The sequence below is a fragment of the Alligator sinensis genome, unplaced genomic scaffold (genome assembly GCF_000455745.1).
Source record: "Alligator sinensis unplaced genomic scaffold, ASM45574v1 scaffold360_1, whole genome shotgun sequence".
NCBI classification, from domain to species: domain Eukaryota; kingdom Metazoa; phylum Chordata; order Crocodylia; family Alligatoridae; genus Alligator; species Alligator sinensis.
The window spans coordinates 868,983-890,297 of NW_005842337.1; positions in this window are offsets into that span (position 1 = coordinate 868,983).

A 21,315-nucleotide genomic window follows, 5' to 3' on the forward strand; every position below is an offset into this window, starting at 1 on the left:
CTATGATGCTCGCCAGCTCCTTGAGTACCCTGGGGTGAAGATTGTCAGGGCCGGCTGACTTGAAGGTATCCAGCTTCTCAAGATGTTCCTTCAGAAAGTCAGCATTAATGGAGGGCAGGGGATCACCCTCACCTGGACTTCCCGGCCCTGTAGCGGGCATGGGCATCCCATGGGGCTGATGAAAGCCTGACGCAAAGTACCTATTTAATAGGTTGGCTTTTTCCTGGGCATCTTTTTTAAATGGAGAACCTTCCATTTAAACTTTGCATTTATCGGCGTTGAACACCATCAGATTCTCGTCCGCCCACTTGCTGAGCCTGTCCAGGTCAGCCTGGATAACTTGCCTGTCTTCTGGTGTGGATGCTTTGCCCCCAAGTTTGGTCAAGGCAGCCATCAGCCAGAGCTCTCTGAGCTGCCAGTGGGTGCAGCCAGGGAGGTGGGTGGGGCAGGTCACTGAACACCCAAGAGACCCATCCTCCTATGAGGTGTAAACACCAGAGGGGTCTAGCTGAGGTAGAGGCTCAGCCAGACTGCCCCAGTTGGTGTACACTGCAGGGTTGTGGCCATGGTCCCAGGGTGCTAAAATCTGGCTCAGTTCCCACATGACAGGAATGTTCTTGTGGGCACAACTGAACCAATGGTTGTGGTCAGTCACAGCCATGCTCTATGCCTGCAAGGCCTTGACCTTCATGCAGCTCTGGTGTGTCATCCAGGAGCGGTCTCTCTCGCTCATCCCTCCTGACAGGGCCTCATAAACATGGGTTTTTGAGTACCCACCCCATGTGAACTGCCTCTACACCTCTGCATAGCCCCAGAGTGCCACAGGGTTGCACACCTCTTCCTGGCTCTAGTTAGGCCCCTGGGTGGGAGGCTCAGGCATGCACATGCAGGCAGAGCCAGTCCTCAATGAGGAGGACAGGGAGGACATCTTGTCTCACACTGGCTCTCTGGGCCCCCACACAGCTGTCCCTGTGTAGTCAGCCCTGGAGAGTTGGTTGCAGCACCCAGCACAGAGGCACAGCCAGGGGCTATGAGCCGTGCAGGAGAGGCAAATGTGACACAGGACCTGCAAACACAGGAGACAGTGCTAGGGGTGAGAATCAGCAGGGAGCAGCTGCTGTCCCTGCTACCAGAGACAGCTAGGCAGCAGCTCTGGGGAGATCCCAGGGCTGGGCAGGGGGAACAGCAGGCTGCAGCCCTTTGCAACACTCACCGATGGCCAAGCACGATCTCTGGCTAGTGAACAGGACTGGCAGCAGAAGCCTGGGTCCTGTCCAGGGGGTACACAGGAACTTCAGTATTGAAAGTCCTGTGAAGTGTGCCCCAGGGCACAAAATGGCCACAGACATTTATAGCCCACAGCTACAGCTAGGGACTACCACAGAGGCAGCCCTGCCATAGAGGAGGGGAGGTTCCTAGCCAGGAGCCCTAGGGCTGGGTTCTGGCTATTCCCCTAGTGGTTGGGCAGACCTAGCACTAAAGTTCCTACATTAGTTAAAGCACATTAACACATGTGTAGATGTGTTAATGCACATTAGTCACCTAAATTTGATACTTACTTTATGCAAATATCAAAGTAAGGTGGGATTAGCTTAAAATCACCATTTTTAAGGCACATTAAGGGAGCGCACGTGTAGACCTTAAATGCCCACATGTAGACTTGCCCACAGTGTCAGAAAGTTCATGAAATCATTGATCCAATTAAATTTCCATAATGTTGGGTTTCTGAGTTTTAAATATGGCTCAATGCCCTTTTGAAAATCAGCTCACTTGAAATTGTCTCAAATGAGGCATTCAAACCCTGACCCCCAAAGCACTGATCATATTTGAAAATTTAGACACTTCCCCCTCCCCCCCCATGTGTTTTTGGATCTGAGTGGAGGTGGAGGGATTAGAACTAGAACCACTGATCTCCCAAGTCCACACAGGCTGTCAGATTTGAGTTCCTGAGTCACAGTCCCAATTTTATTTCATCCCTAATATAAATTGAGTGACATTGCAGCCTTGTCAGTCACTGTTCTGTGTATATACTTTATGTAAATGGAGTAGCATTAATCATGTCAACTGTCTCCTTAGTCAGACTAATTAGCATATATTTTGATTATATCCATTATTAAATGTTTGTCCTCTGAGGCAAAGTGGTAAGGACAATGAAGCTGATGAGTTTATTAACACCAGTTGCATTCTCTCCATAGTGTAGCACAGTGAGGAAACATTGCAGAATTCAAAATATTGTTGTTTATAGTCTTCCAATTTTTCATTTCCTTAGACATATGACCTTATACAGCAGCAGAGCCAGCCTCATGGTTTCAGTAACTCTGCTGGCTGCTGCACTTGGAACAGTTTTAAACATCCCAGTGGATTATCTTTGAATATTTTTAGATTCATCCTTCAGCTACAGACCTAAGTGGACCATCAATTGTTTTCAAGGCTTAAAAAATAACAATGCAGAAAGTTATAGGTATGGGAAGAGGATGGATTGCCAGAGCTCTTAGTTTTGCTGCAGCCTAGAGTCGTTACCCAGGCAATCATGTTCATGGGAGGTCTCTAACTGGCAAAGTTGCCTGCTTAGCTTCACAGGCGCCACAGCTACTTCATTATTTCATCAAAGTTCATTATGTAGGGGAGAGTACTACCAATAAAACAAGATTACAAGTGTCTCCAGTGACCACTTAAAGACATAATTCCTCATTTTACCTTTTGCCACATCCCTATTTTGTGGCCTCATAACACATAAGATATTTGTACCTATGATTTAATATCAGCCTACAATTTCCCTGAGTTGAAAATCTTCAGGAGAACTTTTGCCTTGTGACTGACCTTCATGCCATCTACATGGTGACACTCTTTATTTTAAAAAGAGGATGTTTTGTTATATGCTTTTCTAAAGAAAAATAACAAAGTGAAAGGAAACTCCAACATGTATACTAAATACTAGATATTAAGTGTCCAGTATTCAAGAAACACTAGCTAAAAGTTTGCTATATGTCAATGTATAATCAATAAATCATGTGCCACTTATGGCTTTCTGTGTCTGTCAGGTCATGTTTCTACAGTCTCTTGGGATCTACCTTTGATTCTTCTTGCATTCACAGTTTTATGCCCCCATTATACGCTCTCTCCACTTCAGTCCTGTTTTGTATCTATAGGAGAAGAGAATCTGATTTATCCGGTCTTCCTGTTGCTGGGCCTTGCTACCCCGCCAGTGCCAATTAAGTTTGTTTACAGTAACTGTGGGAAATTCAGATTCTGTTTTAACCAACAGAAGGGGGAAAAAAATGAATCACTAATGATCTCTGCTTTTTCTTGCTTTGCCATGGAAATGTTGTGCTCACAGGAGTGGCATGTAGAAAAGCAACTAATTTCCCTGGTAAGAAATCTGCATAGCCTTATGGGTCATCAGAGCTGCTGATCAAATAATTAGTTTGGAAAGTCATTTCTGATGCCTCATGAAATGGGCAGATCAGTTCAGCAGGAAAGCAGTTTTTAATGGACCATATGATTGAAAATATTTATGATAAGGATTCTTTGTTTTTGTGGTGGGGGAGGGGAACTTTTCTCGTCTAAGCCAAATAGTGCAATCCAGGGTGGCATGGGATACAGTGTTCTGCACCACGTTCTTTCCCAAATTCTACTCAGTGAGAGCCTCTGCACAAGATGCTTTACTGAAGAGTAGAGCTAATACTGCTCAGTAAGCATCTACACCTACACATGCAGATGCTTACTGTGCAGTAATTGGCTCTAATTTCGAGTGATTTTGCTACCTGCAAATGCAAGTAGCAAATTTACTTGAGATTATTTACTGCACAGTAGCACACACATAGATGCCTAACTGGAAGCAAATATGTTCCCAGTCAGCCAGGCAGCAACGGGCAGGGGAGTTGCCTGCTTCTGGGGCAGGCTCCACCACCAGATCCTGGGAGGGACAATGTCCCCCTCCCCCAGCAGCAGGGAGATCCCATCCCCCACTCCACAATCGTGGGACCCCAGCGGTTGCAAAGCTGGTACTGGGAGAGAAGGATCTCCCAGCCTGGGTCCCGCAACTGCAGAGTGGGGGCTGGGAGCTCCCTGTTGCCAGGGCAGAGGGACATTGTCCCTGCCCAGGCTCTGGTGGCAGAGCCTACTACAACAGCAGGCAGCTCCAGGATACAGGGAACAATGTCCCAGCCCCCTCCAGGAAACAAGTGTCCAGGAAACAAGTGGGGGAGCACCCAGAGGGAGCTAGAGCTCCCCCTGGCTGCTGCAGGGTCTCATTGCAGGGCTGCAGGGATCAGGAGCAGTCTGCTGCTAGGAGCAGCAAATCTGCTGCCATGTCCCTGCACGTGTAGGCATGTGCCCGGGAGAGTTCACTCTCAAGTAGTTTACTCAAGAGTAAACTTTTCCCAGATTATTTGTACATGTAGATGTGCCCACAGTCATACACTTGCAAGTATGTAATTAGCTCCCTGACATCAGTGAATTTGCTTCCAGAAATCACTAGTGTGACTAGCAACATGGCCTTGCCTATTTCAAGAGCAGAAAGGAATAATCAGACTACAGCAAAAGCTGGAGGATGAGCAAAGTATTTGACTTTAGAACCATAAGTGAAGTAGAAAAGTAACAAAGGTGGAAATAATCCCCAAAAGCCAATTATTTTAGGGAGAAAATAAAATCATTATCCAATTGTGGATTCTGTCCCAGAATTTGCATTTACAGTGAAAAATGTATCGCAAATGTAGTTTATTTGAATAAATTCCATGCCCCTATTCTAGACAAATAAAAGTGGGTCTATTATATTTCCTTTATTACCCAGAGATTAGGCCTTTGTGACCTAATTGAATAAAAAATATTGTTTATATGGTATTAATAAGGCACTTTCTTATGTTTACCTCTATAGGGAAACATAAAGAAGTTTCTGCCCTAAAGAGTTGATGGCCAAATTTTGTGGCATGATGAGAGAAGGCCAAGGCACAGAAAGCAGGTAGTGAAGCAAGATACACATGCATCTAACAATGTATATTGGCTTTGAACACAAATAGACATCTTTTCCTGAATGAAAGAGTTAAACATAGTTAAGGTTGATTTTACTCACACTGCAGCTATCTTAATGTACAAGTCCAGACAGTGAAACCAAGAAGGAGCAGACAGTGTACTGCAGATTGTTCCAGTGGATCACTACCTACAAGTATCACATAGGTGAAAGTGTAATGTGAATTCCTAAGGTAGCGAATCACTCCTATTTCAAGCCTGTATGTACAGGAGGACACAGGCTTCTGTGTCCTGCCTCCAGCCCTTTGTATACCAGTTTGCAAAGCATGTTGACATCTTTTGGAAGAAAGTTCTTAATGTATTAAAGAGAGAGGTGAGGATTTGCAGGAGGCGAGGGTGATATCTTCTATTGGACCAACTGTATAATTGGCATTAAGTTAGGCATGCTTTCCAATGCAAAGCATTCTTGTTACGATATTAGCCCAGATTCTTAAACTACATGCAAGCAGTTTCCATTAGATCCTTGGGATCAAATCCATTCATGAACCCAGCAGACCTAACCAGTGGAAACTCCCATTGCTAAGGGAAATCTTTCTGTAACAGGGTGGTTATCCAAACACCAGTTTCACCACTTCCTGTTTCTGCCTCCGTTGTTCCCAGGATCTGTCCAGAAAGATAGTTGGCATGTCTGTTCTTAGAAGCTAAGACCTAAAGCAGAGTAATCCTGATACCGCTATACTTGATGTCAAGGAGCAAAAGTTGGAAAAGTGACATAAGGCCATTTTTGCACCTCTATTTCCAACCAGGCTGCACTGAGTAAAGTTTACATGCAGCCTAGGTTCTGGTCTACAGCTATTAATATTTACCAGTATGACATGTTATTTCATGTTTTCTTCCTATGGGAAGCAAACATTTTGCTCTTGGATGATTTCTTTGTTTTTTTTGAAGACTAGGTTTCAATACAATTCATGCCGTCAGAGAGACTCACAATAAGATCAGCAGTTTCTTTTCCAGACTACGGTCCCTCATTATGATGCATCTGAGATAAGCAATTTCAGAAGATTATGTATAAAAAAAAGAAACCCTCATGCTGAACAGCTATTTGTCTAACTTAAAAACAAAACACACTGCCTAATTTACCCCAAGTGAGAGCTCTTCTTTATAAAAGTCTTGGCATTATTGCTCTGCTCGTTATTATATTATTACTCTCCTGCCCTGCATTTTCAGATTATGCGAAAATATGCATTGCCAGACTATAATTATTACAGCCCAGCTTCTCCTTTTTCATTTTGATCCTCTGTAAACCTAGTCATTACACTGCCTCAGACTGGCTTCCCGAAATGTCAAGATTAAAATGGGGCATGAAAGCTTACGCAAGGGTGAGTCAGTGGAGCAATTTGAACCAATAAATATCAAAGCAGTCTCTAAGAAGCAAGCAATTCATTTGATACCACATCTTTCAACAAGTCTTTAGAGGATTTTCGTCTGTAGGGTTACACCCTGATATTTACGCCTTGATCTCTCCACTGTGCAGAAGTAGTAGTTTGCCTCATTAATATGATGCTTTGTCAGGCAGGCATTTCTGCCTGCATAACATGTCAGATTACCCTCTTCTCTCAGTGCACTGCTCAGCAAATGATCTGAAATACCATCTGCTTTCAAAATAAATATTCCAAAGCCTTGGCTTGTATCACCGTCTACAATTAGCAATAATTTTATTAGTTGATGTGGGCCCCTAGCCAAAGAAATAAAGGAATAAACCGATATTCTCTTATGTCACTGCAGGTAAATGAATTATCAAAACAAAAGCTCCAATATAAAGCTGCCAATACTAATTACTGGGTATGGTGGCGAGGTACAATACACAATGAGAACTTTGTTAAGGAAACGTCCTGGTGTAGTTGCTTCCTTTCTTGGTATCTTTAATCAGATGGCTACAACAATGCAAGTCTCCCTACACCATAAACTTCCCTCCCCATTCCCTTTCCAGTTCACCTCTTCTATTTTCTTATTATAATGACACTTTCTTCGGTTGCCAGGTCTTCTGTCCAATGCCCAAGAAATCAGAAGTAGGAAATTCAGATCCCATATAAGGTATTGATTCTAGAGATGTGTTCAAAGCTAATTTGTCCTGGAAACTACCAGCTTTTGGAAATGTTCTGAATCTAAACCCAGACTGGGAATTGGATTTTTCAAAGAATTCTTCTCTTTACAATAAACTAGCTAAAATCCTAGAGATAAATAAATTCCAATTTAAGCTCAAACTGAGAACAACTGCTTTGTGGTTTTGAACAATCCACTCTTCGGTTGTTGCTCAATAAATTATTCATTTAATTTTAAGTGCATTTTTCAATTTCTATTCAATAGTTTCCATCCAACTACACACAGGCTGGGAATGATATATGCTCTTAGTAACTTGGATGACTTTGTATTTCAGTGTTGGTCACTAAGCATCTGTGGATAGGTTTGTACAAAGTTAATTGGTCATATATTGCTGACTCATTTCTACATGCTCGTTTCCATTAAATAACCATGTAAAACACATTAGAGTATTTCCTAATTGTACTTTTGCAAATGGGCAATTACAGCAGTTGCCCCACCAATATTATGTGGTCATGACAAAGAGGACAGTGCTTATGAGGCAATCGTTCTGCTAAAATGGAAATATTTGAGAACTTCTGTCACATGATCTACTGGTTCTTTCTCTTTAACATGTTGATGTCATCTTTCATGATATACTTCTGACTAATTTGTTAAACTTAAAACAAAGTGTGTGTTCCAGTCCTCTCCCTGCAATCAAAAAAAAATTAGAGTAGGATGGTTCATCATAGCTGTCTCTATAGGCAACAGCAGGTAATGGAGTACATCATGTCTGGACACCTTTGACTTCACTTTCTGAACGATCAGATGCCAATTTAGGGCTGGGCCAAATGAAGACAGTCTTCACCCAGGATCTGAAAATGGTGCTTGAGCTTATGCCTCTGGGTCATAGTAAAGTGTTTTAACTGGTCAGCTACCGCAGCAATTCTACACGAATAAAAAGTCAACTTCCATTAAAATGTTCTAGCACCATTAGAGCTTTGATTTCATTTGAGACGAAAGGTCCCCTTCAGGAATAAAACAAATCTACAAATCTTCCAGCCAGGGCTGGATTCCAGGTAACTCCACTGCAAAGTTGATCATGGCAGAGCCAAAGGGATGTGTGCTCTGAAGACGCCTGTGTACCAAAGTGATCTGAACACAGAATTCTTTCTCTCACTCCTTGTTCATTGTGCACCTTCTTTTCTACCCAGTAATTAATATTGGCAGCTTTATATGGGTGCTTTTGTTTTCACTCTTCACTTACTTATGATGATATCATGAGGAGAGTATACATTTCATTCTCTCTCCTCTTTTCACTTTGGCCCTGGGCCTATAAATACCAATACAAAGTCGCTAATTGTCCAGTAAAAGCCAAGTGCTTTGAAATATATTTCATAATGGAGGGCCTTACATTGTTTTTAACCTTATGAGTTGAACAAACAAGAGAAAGTAATATGGCTTGTGTTACCTTTGGGCAAATGGTGCTAGCCAGATGACTGAAATGAGGGGCAAAAAAATGTGGAGCATTATGAGGGATTCAGGTTCTTACTTGTAAGTTAGATGAACCTGAAAGCACTGGGCTCTTCTGAACCAGTAACAAAATTTATTGCACTGCATGAATGTCATAACCTTGTGATAATATCTCTGAGGAACTGAACTCAAAAATGGTTGTTTTTGGCAGGTACAATTGCTGCAGGGCTTGCAGATTGCTCCCACCTATTTACCTAGCCCTGTTTCGAAGTTCTGGCTCTTCTTGTTTAGGATTTTGGGGAAGATAAAGGAAAGATCAGATCCAGGTCCCGAGACAAAAGGCTACAATCTCCATGAACATAATCTTTATGATACACTGATTGTCAGGAGTAGAATTCAAGGCTCCTGACTCCCATTTCGGGAATGGTTTGTTGCAGGTTCACAGTTGCAGGATAGTCTTGTGGCCATGGAGGCACATAGAGAGAAGGAAAGAAAAGACAGAAACTGATCCAGGAGGCAACATCAGAAAGGAACCCATCTTGAAAGTAGCTAGGATTTTTGCTCCCACTATTCTGATTGGAAGACTAATGTAATCATTTGATGTCTAGAACTTTTCTTTTCCTTTCTAGCTGAAATTTACTCATGGTTATTTTATTTTTATTTGATCTTGTACCAGCATTGTGTTTTAGCTTAAATTGATCTCTTCCCCTCACCCTCACCATGGAATTTAACTTCCTGATATAGTCAAACTATCCCATACACTTTCCCCTTTGCATTTCACTAGATGAAACAAGCAAAGCCTTCTACTCTCTTATATAAAAGGTTCTCCATTTTCCTGGTCATCCTAGGAGAAAGATGGTCCTTCAGCTGAAGGCAGATGTGACTTTAGGCTACTTAAGAATGAATGATGATGACAATCATTTTGAAACAGGGCAATTTCTGGTAAGAACACCTTAAGCCCCCAGCCTCTGCTGAGAGAGAAACATTCAAACGTGAATAATACCAGCAAAGCATTGACATGAATCCTAAATATTTCTTTTCTGTTTCAAAACTTGCAACAGGTCTCCTTAATAGAGGTGATGGGAGGGGAAATTATGAGTACATATTAGGGAAAAGCATAGAAAAAGAAATTATAGTATGTGTAAATATGTGGTTTGAGAGGAAGAAAATGGATTTTGTGCTGTGTACAGGAGGATGCAGGGAATTTAAAGAGACTGGGGGAATTTGGAAGATAGAAGGCTGGAAGAAAATGGGGAATGTGCCTTCCAGCTGCTTTGGTGATGCACTAGCGTGAACTGCTTTAACTGATTAATATGGCTTTGCTGTTTTGCGTGGCTCCACAGTAGCATAAAACAGAGTGTATAGGGCATCTGGTCATAAAAGCTAAATTAAAAAATGTTGATATTTCATACTAACAAAATGAAAGGGGAAAATATTCAAATGTGTCTTTAACAATCAGTTTAATCTAAGACCACAAAATCTAACATGCCTTGATCATAACCATATGGTTTAATGCATGATGTCATTAAAGGGCAAAATTAAGGTAGATTGAATACCATAATACAGTTTATACTTTTACAAGTTTAAATTTCCTTTGAGTTTTACCTTAAATTTGAACTGTTGGGGTTTGGCAGGCTTTGTTTTGTGATAATTCCCAAGCAATAAAATCCTGTAAAGGGTTTTTATTCTAAATAACGGACATTTACTCTAAGTCTTAATGTCATTGTAGTATATTTTATTTCCTGAATAATAATAAGGTATTGACATTATGCCAGTTATACAGTGTAATCCCTTGAGATCAATCTCAAGGCAGACCTGTTGTTTCAGGCATTGCAAAATGAATTGCACAATTTGTGGATTTCTGTTAAGAACATAAGTAGAAAAATTATCATTGTCTACAAATGATTTTAAAAATAGGATCCATCAAGTGGAAGAAATTAGTCATGATGTCTTATTAGTAACATGAGCTCTGTATAAATCAGGCCCCTTGAAGACAGTGTAGAGGAGCCCTGTCCAATGTTAAGTATTGTCATCGTGGATCATATCACCTGGTCTGATTTATAATTCACTGTTTGTTTTGGGACCTGTTTATCTAAGATACTTCTTTTTTTTATGAGGCAACAGCTGGAATCAGCTTAAGTACTTTTCTTCATAACCCGTAGATGAAGATGTACTGGTAGGTCAATGACTATGGAATTGCTACCCTCCATAGTCCACAGCCTGAATCACTCAGTCTTCAGAGCACTGTGTAAGATCCATCTGTTTCCTTAATCTTCTGCCTGAATAGAAAGGCAGGGTATGATATTTCAGATAAAGTTTTCAGCAAGGTATGTGGTCTTGTGAATAGGGTTGGAATAGGGAGAACTCTTCCTAACTGTCTCCTCTACCCCCTGTGTCTTGTCTGTTTATAATATGCGTTCTTAAGGCGCAGAGACTGTTTGGACCCTGAAATGGGTTTCTAGGTCCTACTGTAATATAAATAAGAAGAAGAAAAAGGAGTTGCTTTGATAATATATTTTGTTAATGCTTTTGTACAGTTTTAAAATGCTTCTATGAGTATATTCAAGAAATGTATTTATTAAATATGCATGCATGAAGATAATCAAGGGGAACAATGGTACTGGTAGTTTAAAAGGTGAAATGAGTTTAAAGAAACAACCTGATATGCCTACATTGTAGTGTGTGTCAGTTCTAATGTAATTAGGGGAAAGCTGCTTTGTGAGTTTGGTGTGAAGTGCTTGTCAGTGCTTGTGACCTCAGTATGTGCAACAACATTAACATAAAACTATTCATCAATAAATCACTCAGCAAGTAAATCTCCCCCCTCTGCAGCACTTGGATTCCTAATAAATGTTGTCTTCCATTTCCTAATGGAAAACGAGCCCTGGATCAATTGCATGTTAAGTTATTCAGCAAGTTTGCAGATGACACCAGGCTGGGGGGAGTAGTAGATACTGGGGGGCAGGATTAGGATTCAGAGGGTGTGTCTACATGAGATGCTACATCACTGTAGTGATGAGCTACATCGTTGTAGCACATTGCTACAGCAACATAGCATCGGAGGGTACAAACCATGTCACTGATGCTAATGCGCAGTAGCAACAAGCAGTAGTGTGGGGAAAAACCCATGCAGCATCAGGACAAGCAAGTACTAAATGCCTGCGCAGTAACAGCTGCGCAGCCCAGCACACATATAGACCCACCCAGAGTGATCTAGTCAAACTGGAGGATTGGGCCAAAAGAAATCTCATGAGGTTCAACAAGGACAAGTGCAAAGTCCTGCACTTAGGACAGAATAATCCTGTGCACCGGTACAGTCTGGGGACTGACTGGCTGGGCATTAGCTCTGCAGAAAAGGACCTGGGGGTTACAGTGGACAATAAAAAGATAAGTATGAGCTAACAGTGTGCCCTTGTTCCCAAGAAGGCTAACGTCATGCTGGGATGCATCGATAGGAGTGTTGCCAGTAGGTGAAGAGAAGTGATTCTTCCCCTCTATTCAGCACTGGTGAGGCCACATCTGGAGTCCTGTGTCCAGTTTTGGGCCCCCCCACTACAGAAAGGAAGTGGGCAAATTGGAGAGACTCCAGCAGAGGGCAAGAAAAGTGGTTTGGGGGCTAGGGGATGTGATTTGTGAGGAGAGGCTGAGGGAACTAAGATAATTTAGTCTGGAGAAGAGGAGACTGAGAAGGGACTTAATATCATCCTTCAACTACCTGAAGGGTGGTTCCAAAGAGGATAGCACTGGACTGTTCTCAGTGATGGCGGATGACAGAACAAGGAGCAATTGGCTCAAGTTGCAGCAAGGGAAATTTAGGTTAGCTATTAGGAAGAATTTTCTCACTAGGAGGGTAGTAAAACCCTGGAACAGGTTACCCAGAGAGGTGTTGGACTCTCCATCCTTGGAGGTCTTTAAGATCTGGCTAGACAAAACTTTGGCTGGGATGATCTAGTTGGGGCTGGTCCTGCTTTGAGCAGGGGGTTGGACTAGATCACCTCCTGAGGTCCCTTCCAACCCTAATTGTCTATGATTCTATGATTATGTTGCAAAGAAAAGGATCTTCTGGGGAAACAGCTTAGGAGACAGAGGAGTTATTAATAACACAGGGCAGATGGAAGAGAAAGACCATAGAGAAAAGGCAGGGTTAGCGATGAAGAGGGGAGCAGTCTGAGGGGGAAGTCTTGATAGCTAATCTCCACACATTCTTTATCCAGTGTCAGTGAAGAAAGATTGCCCCTCTTTCACAGATCACTCTGGTGTTCAAGCAAAGACTCACTCATGGGAGAGATGAGAAATACAATGGTTTCTGCCTTGAGGTTGAGGCAGGGAAGAGGTTATTTGGTTCTATAATGGTACTTATTGGCTGCTTCAAGGTCCCTTACATGTATGCACCCTGACTCCAGCATCATTTGTGAAAATGAATTGCCCCAATGCTGCTGTAGAACGTGTGACAGGGTACTTGGTGTGTCTGTCACTTTGCACAGCTAATTAGTGAGTCAACCGATGAGAAGGGGGCCAGTTTGAGGCCTGGGCCAGGGCATATAAACCCTTAGCCCCCACAACAGGGTGGGTTACCCACTTTGTAGGGTCTAGAAGGTGGACCCCAGAGAGAGAGAGAGTCGGGCTATAGACTCTTAACCTGTCTTGACATCCTCCGACTGGTCCAAGCTGGGGCCAGGACCGGAAGCGTCTAAGGGACAGGGGCCCACCATGAGGAATGCCCAAGAGCTGAGGGCCTGGAGTTCTGACTGGCCTGGAGGTGGGCCAGGGCCAGTAGAGCTGAAGGTCCTGGGGGGGACCACACCCATAAGGGGGAAGCAGTTTAGGGAGCTATGCAGCCAGGAATGAAGGCAGAATAGGCTGCCTGAACAGAGGGATCTAAGTGGGGTCCAACTAGTAGGATTCTGGGGCCCAGTGCGGGGCCGGTGATATAGACAACATCTGGATGCCATCTGCGATGCTTGGACTTCAGTGTAGGAGAGGAACAGAGCCACAGATAACACCCCCTGGCATGGGGGCAAGAAATGGGCAACTTCCCGCTTAATCAACATCAATTAATTAATTAACAACAAGGCATGGCAGGTGAGAAGGCGGGTAGTTAGCTTAGAAACAGGTGGGTGGGCCATGGGGAAATCAGCCCCGAGAAGGCCCCCTGTTACAGGCATATAAGACCAGGGCCTGAGCTGGTCAGGCAGTCTAGCTCTGGGATCCAGAGAGAGGAGCTCCTGGGCATCAGGGTTGCTGAGTAACATCTAAGCTGGGGTAAGCCAAACTGGTGGCTTGTGGAAGGGACTAAGGGGAGGCAAAGAGGTCCCAATGGGTTTGGGAAAGGGGAGCCATGGGAGCCCAGGAACCTTGGCTGGCCTAGAAGTGGGGCCAGGGCCCAGATAGAGGGGCTAAAGACCAAGATCACAGCCAGAGACTGAGGGGTCTAAGGAGCCCATAGCCCAAGAGAGGTGAAGACTGGGGCTAGGAGCCTATAGTTCAGGAGGGGCTTGTTAACCAGGAAGGAGTATCATCTGTAAGGTATGGGCATGGTGTAAAGGGGAGGTTGGAGCCATGTAATTAGCCCATAAGGCCATGATTACAGACACCTGTGGTCATGAGATTAAGATCAGGCTTGGGAAACCCTGGGGCAGCCTCCCTTTCCTAAAAGAACCATTTTATCAAGGTATGGCAGGAGAGGTGAAGGGGAGTTTGCCCATAGAAAGCCAAGTAGGCAAGGTCTGAGGGGGCTCCAGGGGCACCACAGCCACTCCTGGAGTGGAACCCTACTACAGATCGAAGCTGTTCAGCAACACATGGGAATGCTCCTGCTCATGAGGGATGGGGAGAAATCACCTCAGGGTGATATAACATGTATGTAATTCCTTGTACCCCCATAATATCACTAGTCAACATCAACAGAACAATGTTTTCACATATGCTCATATGGATGTATTCAGTTCTGTTGCAGTTTACAGATTCTGAGATCACAGATGCAAAAGAAACCTATTACAGGTGCAATAGTAACAAGAGTGACACTGCTACAGCCCAGGCCAAGGGCCTCCTCAGTGTCATCACAGTGCTTTAAAGCCTGTAGTATGACCTTGAGGACATATATGGCCTTATCTTCAAAATATGACACATGCTACATTTGTTTCCTCCCCTTATGAATATTTTGCCTGGTAGGCAGGAAACGATAGGCAGTAAGTTAAAATAGAAATAGTAGACAGTAATAAACTGCACCCCACGTGGTGATTTCTCCCCCTTTCAAAAAGTTTAGGATGGCTTCTTTGATTCTGTTGGTTTCTAGGCACCTTTCCACCTCTTTTTGCCTTGCCAAAACTATCAGATATCTCTGTCATGTGCACTAGGCAGAAAGCCAACAGGTCAGAAGCTTACACAATTTGTGGCGCCTACTTAAAGTGTCTGAAATTCTTACCAATCTGTCTGGACCTGGGGGCAAAGTGTAATTCTCTGTCTCTCATTTATCAAATCACACAAAGGTAAAGTATGAATTGGTGCACTGCTTTGGTTTTTTTGTTTTTCTTCCACAGGTGAATCAAAAGCCTAATGCGTCCTTTTGATTATCGTTTAATTCTTACGCTACAATAATGGCACTAAGCAGCTTTTATGATGAATGTGAAAAAAAATAAATGGGTGGAAGAGACTATCCCTTCTTAAACATCCTAGGTCAAATCCTGAAGTTCCTAATCAGTTTTTACTGAGTTCTTCCTCAGGCAAAACTCCCTTTGATATCAGCGATTCTTTTATCTTTCTATCTACATAAGGACTTTTGGGCATAAAGCTTAATTTATTGTGTATCTAAAGCCTTCCTTCTAAATATAAATCTGTTCTGTCTGTAAGTAATATGCGAGAATAGTTTTGGTATCAGTGTGCATGTATAAAAACTAAACCTAGTCAAAAAAGAGAGAAAACTGGAAAAGAAATTATTGACTTTCTCCTCTTTTTGTTACTGCTACTGTTTTTTTACTTTCAATTTATGATGCACTTGCTGTTGTTATGCCCTTCCTCATATTTCATAGTATCATCATAAACCAGTTCTGAATACACACAAGCTGGCAAGGACCCAGCCACATCCCCTTTTCTTGAATCCATACCCTGTCTAAGCCCCTTTAGTTTTTAACACCATCCCTGATTTGAATTTTTACACTTCCAACCAGATTTAAATACAGTTATTCTGTGCACTGCCAGCTATGAAATGTATTCATTCAATTTAACTATAAATTAACCTATTGTGAAATTTGTATGTTTCTCCCCATAAAAAGCACCTCCCTCATGGTCTGTCAGTGGTTTTTTGAATGATCTATCTAGATTTTGTGTCACTTGTTGGTAAAACCAGATTTTTTTTTCATTTGTTTATACAGCCCCATGCCCAGATTTGGCACTTAAGTATTAATAAATAATATCTATCATAGATCTTTTTAATTCCCCTGTCACTTAAGTTTTTAGATGGATTCCTCTCCCCCTTTATTCTTTGTAGAGACATTTAAATACATGAATTCCTGTAACGTAACATCCCTGTAGTTTGCTGTACAGGAGACCCTCACCATTCGCGGGGGATATGTTCCAGAGATCCCTGCGAATGGTGAAATCCATGAATACTCCATGAACGGCACGTGCCCCAGCGGCTGGGGGGGCATGGCTGCGCTGGCGGCAGCAGGAGCGCAGTGCTGGCAAGCACAGAGCTCCCGCAGACGCCGCCGGCACTGTAACAGTGTCGTCACGCTGCCAGCGGGGAGAGAGCGTGGATTGGTGCGGCACCACAAATATTTGAAACCACGAATGCCATACCCATGAATAGCGAAGGTTTTCTGTATATGACTTATGTCTTTTAAATGCAATGCTTTTAATCATAAGTAGAGAGCATGTATGGAAAACACAGGCCTATTCTCAGTAGGTCACTACTGCAGTTCTGATTGAAATAAAGTTAACATTAATATATTATTCAGTACCAGGAAACTTTGTCTTTAGATTATGCACAGAGCATATAAACCAATTTATAAAAATCAGCTGTCCTGTTTTGCTTCATTTCGTGATTCAGTTGTTGAATTTTCTCTTCACCAAAACTGGATTTTTCCTCAGCCTCCAAATAGGGGAGATTATGTTTCAGAAACTAAGTCTTTTTCTGCCCCTCTGCAGTATGAATGCTGTATTCCAGGGTTGAATTAACATTAGGATATAGGATGAAAACTATAGAACACATGGGCAGGAAAGCGTCTTACTTCTTTGATTTTCCAAGAAGCAGTATAAGATTTTGATAGTAGAGAAAGAAAAGTAAAAAAAGCAGATATGCTGAGTCTATCCTACACTTACTTTCATATAGTGCTTTCACTTGGTGCATATGCTAATGTGGACGCTTTTAAGTGATAACAATTGTGTCAAACATGGAGATAAAATTACACTTAATAGTTTATTTAGGATATGTGATTTTGGCATATTGTTTCAGCCACCTTAAGGTGATGTCATCACCAGTGTGAAGAGCTTGAAGGCACCTGGTAGCATAGTAAATTAACTGTAATAATGGAATATTTAAAAGAAAAGGAGAAAAGTCTATGCAGAATACCGTTTAGATGCATTTCAGGTACAGAAAATACAAAACGATCTAGATTAAATAGAGATGATCTATTTGATATATTGGTAGCAGTGTTAGCAGCCATATGGTAGCACTTAGAGACTCCAGTTGATATTGAAATCTCAATTCAACGTGAGCTGTTGAACATACATAGAGAGAGACAATCTTTTTTGAAGAATGAATGCAAAATTTACAATCTAAATAAAGAAGGAAAATAAAAGGTATGATAAGAAAGCGTTATGGGTAGCTGATAAGCTGCAAAGACTTTCACCCCCAAAATGCTGGTGTCCATATCACATCATTAGTGATGATCTCAGCAAAGAGCTTAACGATCACATAGCCATAAAGACTTTCCTCCCTGTAGCATAATCATGGCGGGAAGCTTGCATTGTTGCAGTTCTGTGGACAAAGAATGGATGTCTCCAAAGGCTGACATCTATCACAAGCAATAAACTGTTGACACCAAGACTGAAAAGTATAAAATATGCTTCTACATTGCCAGAAAAGTCCAGTGTTATCTTTATTGTTACAGAAAGCAAACTAGTTCAGTTGATTTAATCCCTCATCCTGCCTGAAAGTTATCCACAGAGAAATAACTATACATTTTTTCATTATTTGAACGAATTCAACCATTGCTTTATATATAGGCGAACCATACAGAACATCCAAGACACTCATCCGGGACATCCATAACGCTGCCCCCCTCCCTCCACCCCATGCTTTCACAAGTTGGTGGGGGAGGGCCATCGTGCCAGGTAGACAGCAGTGCCTGCCCACCTGCCTACAAAATTCTCCATGCCACTCTGAATCCAGGCCAGTCTGTGCCCCACACCCCTGCATTTCCAGGATGCCCATTATAATTCTCAATAGCCAGCCAGGACCAGCCTCTGAAATCCATATGATGGATTGGGATAACAAGGACATATGATGTGATTGGGATAACAGAGACTTGGTGGGATAGCTCGCATGCCTGGAGCACTGTCATAGATGGGTACAAACTGCAGGAAGGACAGGCATGGGAGAAGAGGAAGAGGAGCTGCACTTTACGTAAAAGAGCCATATGATTGCTCAGAGCTCCACTATGAAGCTGGAGGTTGATCCTAACCCAGAGACTCTAACAGGCCTTAGGGGAGAGCAGCAAGGGTTTTGTCATGGTGAGGTCTGCTATAGACCACCAGATGAGGAGGAAGTGGTGGATTAGGCTTTCTTCAAATAGTTGATGGAAGTTTCCTGATCACAGGCCCAGGATCTCACAGGGGACTTCAGTCACCCTGACATCTGCTGGGAGGGCAATACAGCAGTGCACAGAAAATCCTGGAAGTTTTTGGAGAGTGTTGGGGACAATTTCCTGGTGCAAGTGCTGGAGCTGCCAGCTAGAGGCTATGCTCTTCTTGACCTGTTGCTGACAAACAGGGAAGAATTGGTGGGGAATGTAGCAGTGGATGGCAACTTGAGCAATAGTGACCACGAGATGATTGAGTTCAGGATCCTGAGGAAAGGAAGGATGGAGAGCAGGACCCTGGACTTCAGAAAAGCAGACTCCAGTTCAGTCAGGGAACTCATGGGCAGAATACTCTGGGAAGCCAGACTGAGGGGGAGAGGAGTCCAGGAGAGCTGGCTGTACTTCAAAGAAGCCTTACTGAGAGTGCAGGAACAAACTATCCTGATGTGCAGGAAGACTAGCAAGTATGGCAGAAGACCAGCTTGGCTTAGCAGGGAACTCTTCAGTAAACTAAATCACAAAAAGGAAGCTTATAAGAAGTGGAAAATTGGACAAATAAGTAGGAAAGAATGTAAGAGCATTGCTCAGACATGCACAGATGAAGTCAGGAAGGCCAAAGCACAATTGGAGTTGCAGCTAGCAAGGGATATTTTGATGTGATCTCCCACAACATTCTCCCAAGCAAGCTATGTGCTGGACGAATGGACTGTTAGGTGGATAGAAAACTGGCTGGACCATTGGGCTCTGAGAGCAGTAATGAATGGCTCAATGTCTAGTTGGCAGCCGGTATCAAGTGGAGTGCCCCAGGGGTCGGTCCTGGGGCTGGTTTTGTTAAATGTCTTCATCAGTGACCTGGAAGATGGCATAGAGTGCACACTCAGCAAGTCTGCAGATGACACCAAGCTGGGGGAAGTAGTAGATACACTGGAGGGTAATGCTGGGATTTAGAATGACCTCAATAAATTGGAGGTTTGGGCCAAATGGAATTTCATGAGGTTCAAGAAGAACAAGTGCAACGTTCTGCACTTAGGATGGAACAATCCCATGCACCGGCACAGGCTGGGGCCTGACTGGCTGGGCATTAGCTCTGCAGAAAAGGACCTGGGGGTTACAGTGGATAATAAGTTGAGTATGAGCCAATAGTGTGCCCTTGTTGCCAAGAAGGCTAATGGCATCCTGGGTGGCATCGGTAGGGGAGTGTTGCCAGTAGGTCAAGGGAAGTGATTCTTCCCCTTTATTCAGCACTGGTGAGGCCACGCCTGGAGTACTGTGTCCAGTTTTGGGCCCCCGCTACAGAAAGGATGTGGACAAATTGGCGTCCAGTGGAGGGCAACAAAAATGGCTCAGGGGCTGGGGGTCATGACTTGTGAGGAAAGACTGAGGGAACTGGGCTAATTTAGTCTAGAGGAGAGGAGCCTGCGGGTGGGGGGATTTAATAGCAGCCTTTAAACTACCTGAAGGGGGGTTCTAAAGAGGATAGAGCTGGACTGTTCTCACTGATGACAGATGACAGAACAAGGAGCAATGGTCTCAAGTTGCAGCAAGGGAAGTTTAGGTTAGATATTAGGAAGAATTTCCTCATTAGGAAGGCAGTAAAACACTGGAACAGGTTACCCAGAGAGGTGGTGGAAGCTCCATCCTTGGAGGTTTTCAAGGCCCATCCAGACAAAGCTTTGGGTGGGATGATCTAGTTGGGGATGGTCCTGTTTGAGCAGGGGGGTGGACTAGATATCCTCCTGAGGTCCCTTCCAACCATACCTTTCTATGATTTTATGATTCTATGTGGTCACTCTATTTATACAGAAGTACTTCTGTATCAGTGAATTATTTGCTTTATCTAGTTTTCATGCATATCCACTATTTGTACTTTGTGGCTGGGCTACTTAAATCACCTGGTGTTTTTTCTGACTGGTGACATTTGAAAACCTCAAGGTGGCCTCATGCAACAGCTCCATTGTAAATACTTTTTAAATGCATGTCATGACACATTCTCATTCCTCAAAAAAATCTTGAGAACAAAATTGCTTAGTTCATGTACGCAGATAAAAGGGGTAGTGGGTACCAAACTGAATTTTCCCTCAGTACTCAGCTCTACATTTTACTCTACTGCTTTCCTCTACTGTTACATATGTATACAGCACCCTGGGAATGGGACTTCAGCAGTGCAAATGGAACTTAAAAGATTTTAGAACAGTCTCTACTGCATGAGCCAAAGTCTATTAACTTAAGAACAATACAGACTCAGGGCCTCTTTATGATCCAGTCATTGCAACTGAACTCCAGCTAGCTTTGAGCATCAAGGACAATAAGAAGTCCTTTTTCAGATATGTGGGGAGCCGGAGGAAAAGCAGGGGCAACATTGGACCCCTGCTGAAACAGATGGGGCAACTGACGCCCAGGAAAAAGCCAACCTATTAAATAGGTACTTTGCGTCAGTCTTTCATCAGTCCCATGGGACGCCCATGCCCGCTACAGGGCCGGGAAGTCCGGGTGAGGGTGATCCCCTGCCCTCCATTAATGCTGACTTTCTGAAGGAACATCTTGAGAAGCTGGATACCTTCAAGTCAGCTGGCCCTGACAATCTTCACCCCAGGGTACTCAAGGAGCTGGCGAGCATCATAGCCCAGCCTCTAGCACGGATCTTTGAAAACTCTTGGCGCTCTGGTGTAGTGCCCGAAGACTGGAAGAAGGCCAATGTGGTCCCTATCTTCAAGAAAGGGAGGAAAGTGGATCCGGCTAACTATAGGCCCATCAGCCTGACTTCTATCCCGGGAAAGATCTTAGAAAAGTTTATTAAAGAGGCCATCCTTAATGGACTGGCCGACGCCAACATCTTAAGGGATAGCCAGCACGGGTTTGTTGCGGGTAGGTCTTGCTTGACCAATCTCATTTCCTTCTACGACCAGGTGACCTATCACCTGGACAAGGGAGAAGAGATTGATGTCATATATCTTGACTTCAAAAAAGCCTTCGATCTGGTGTCCCATGATCGCCT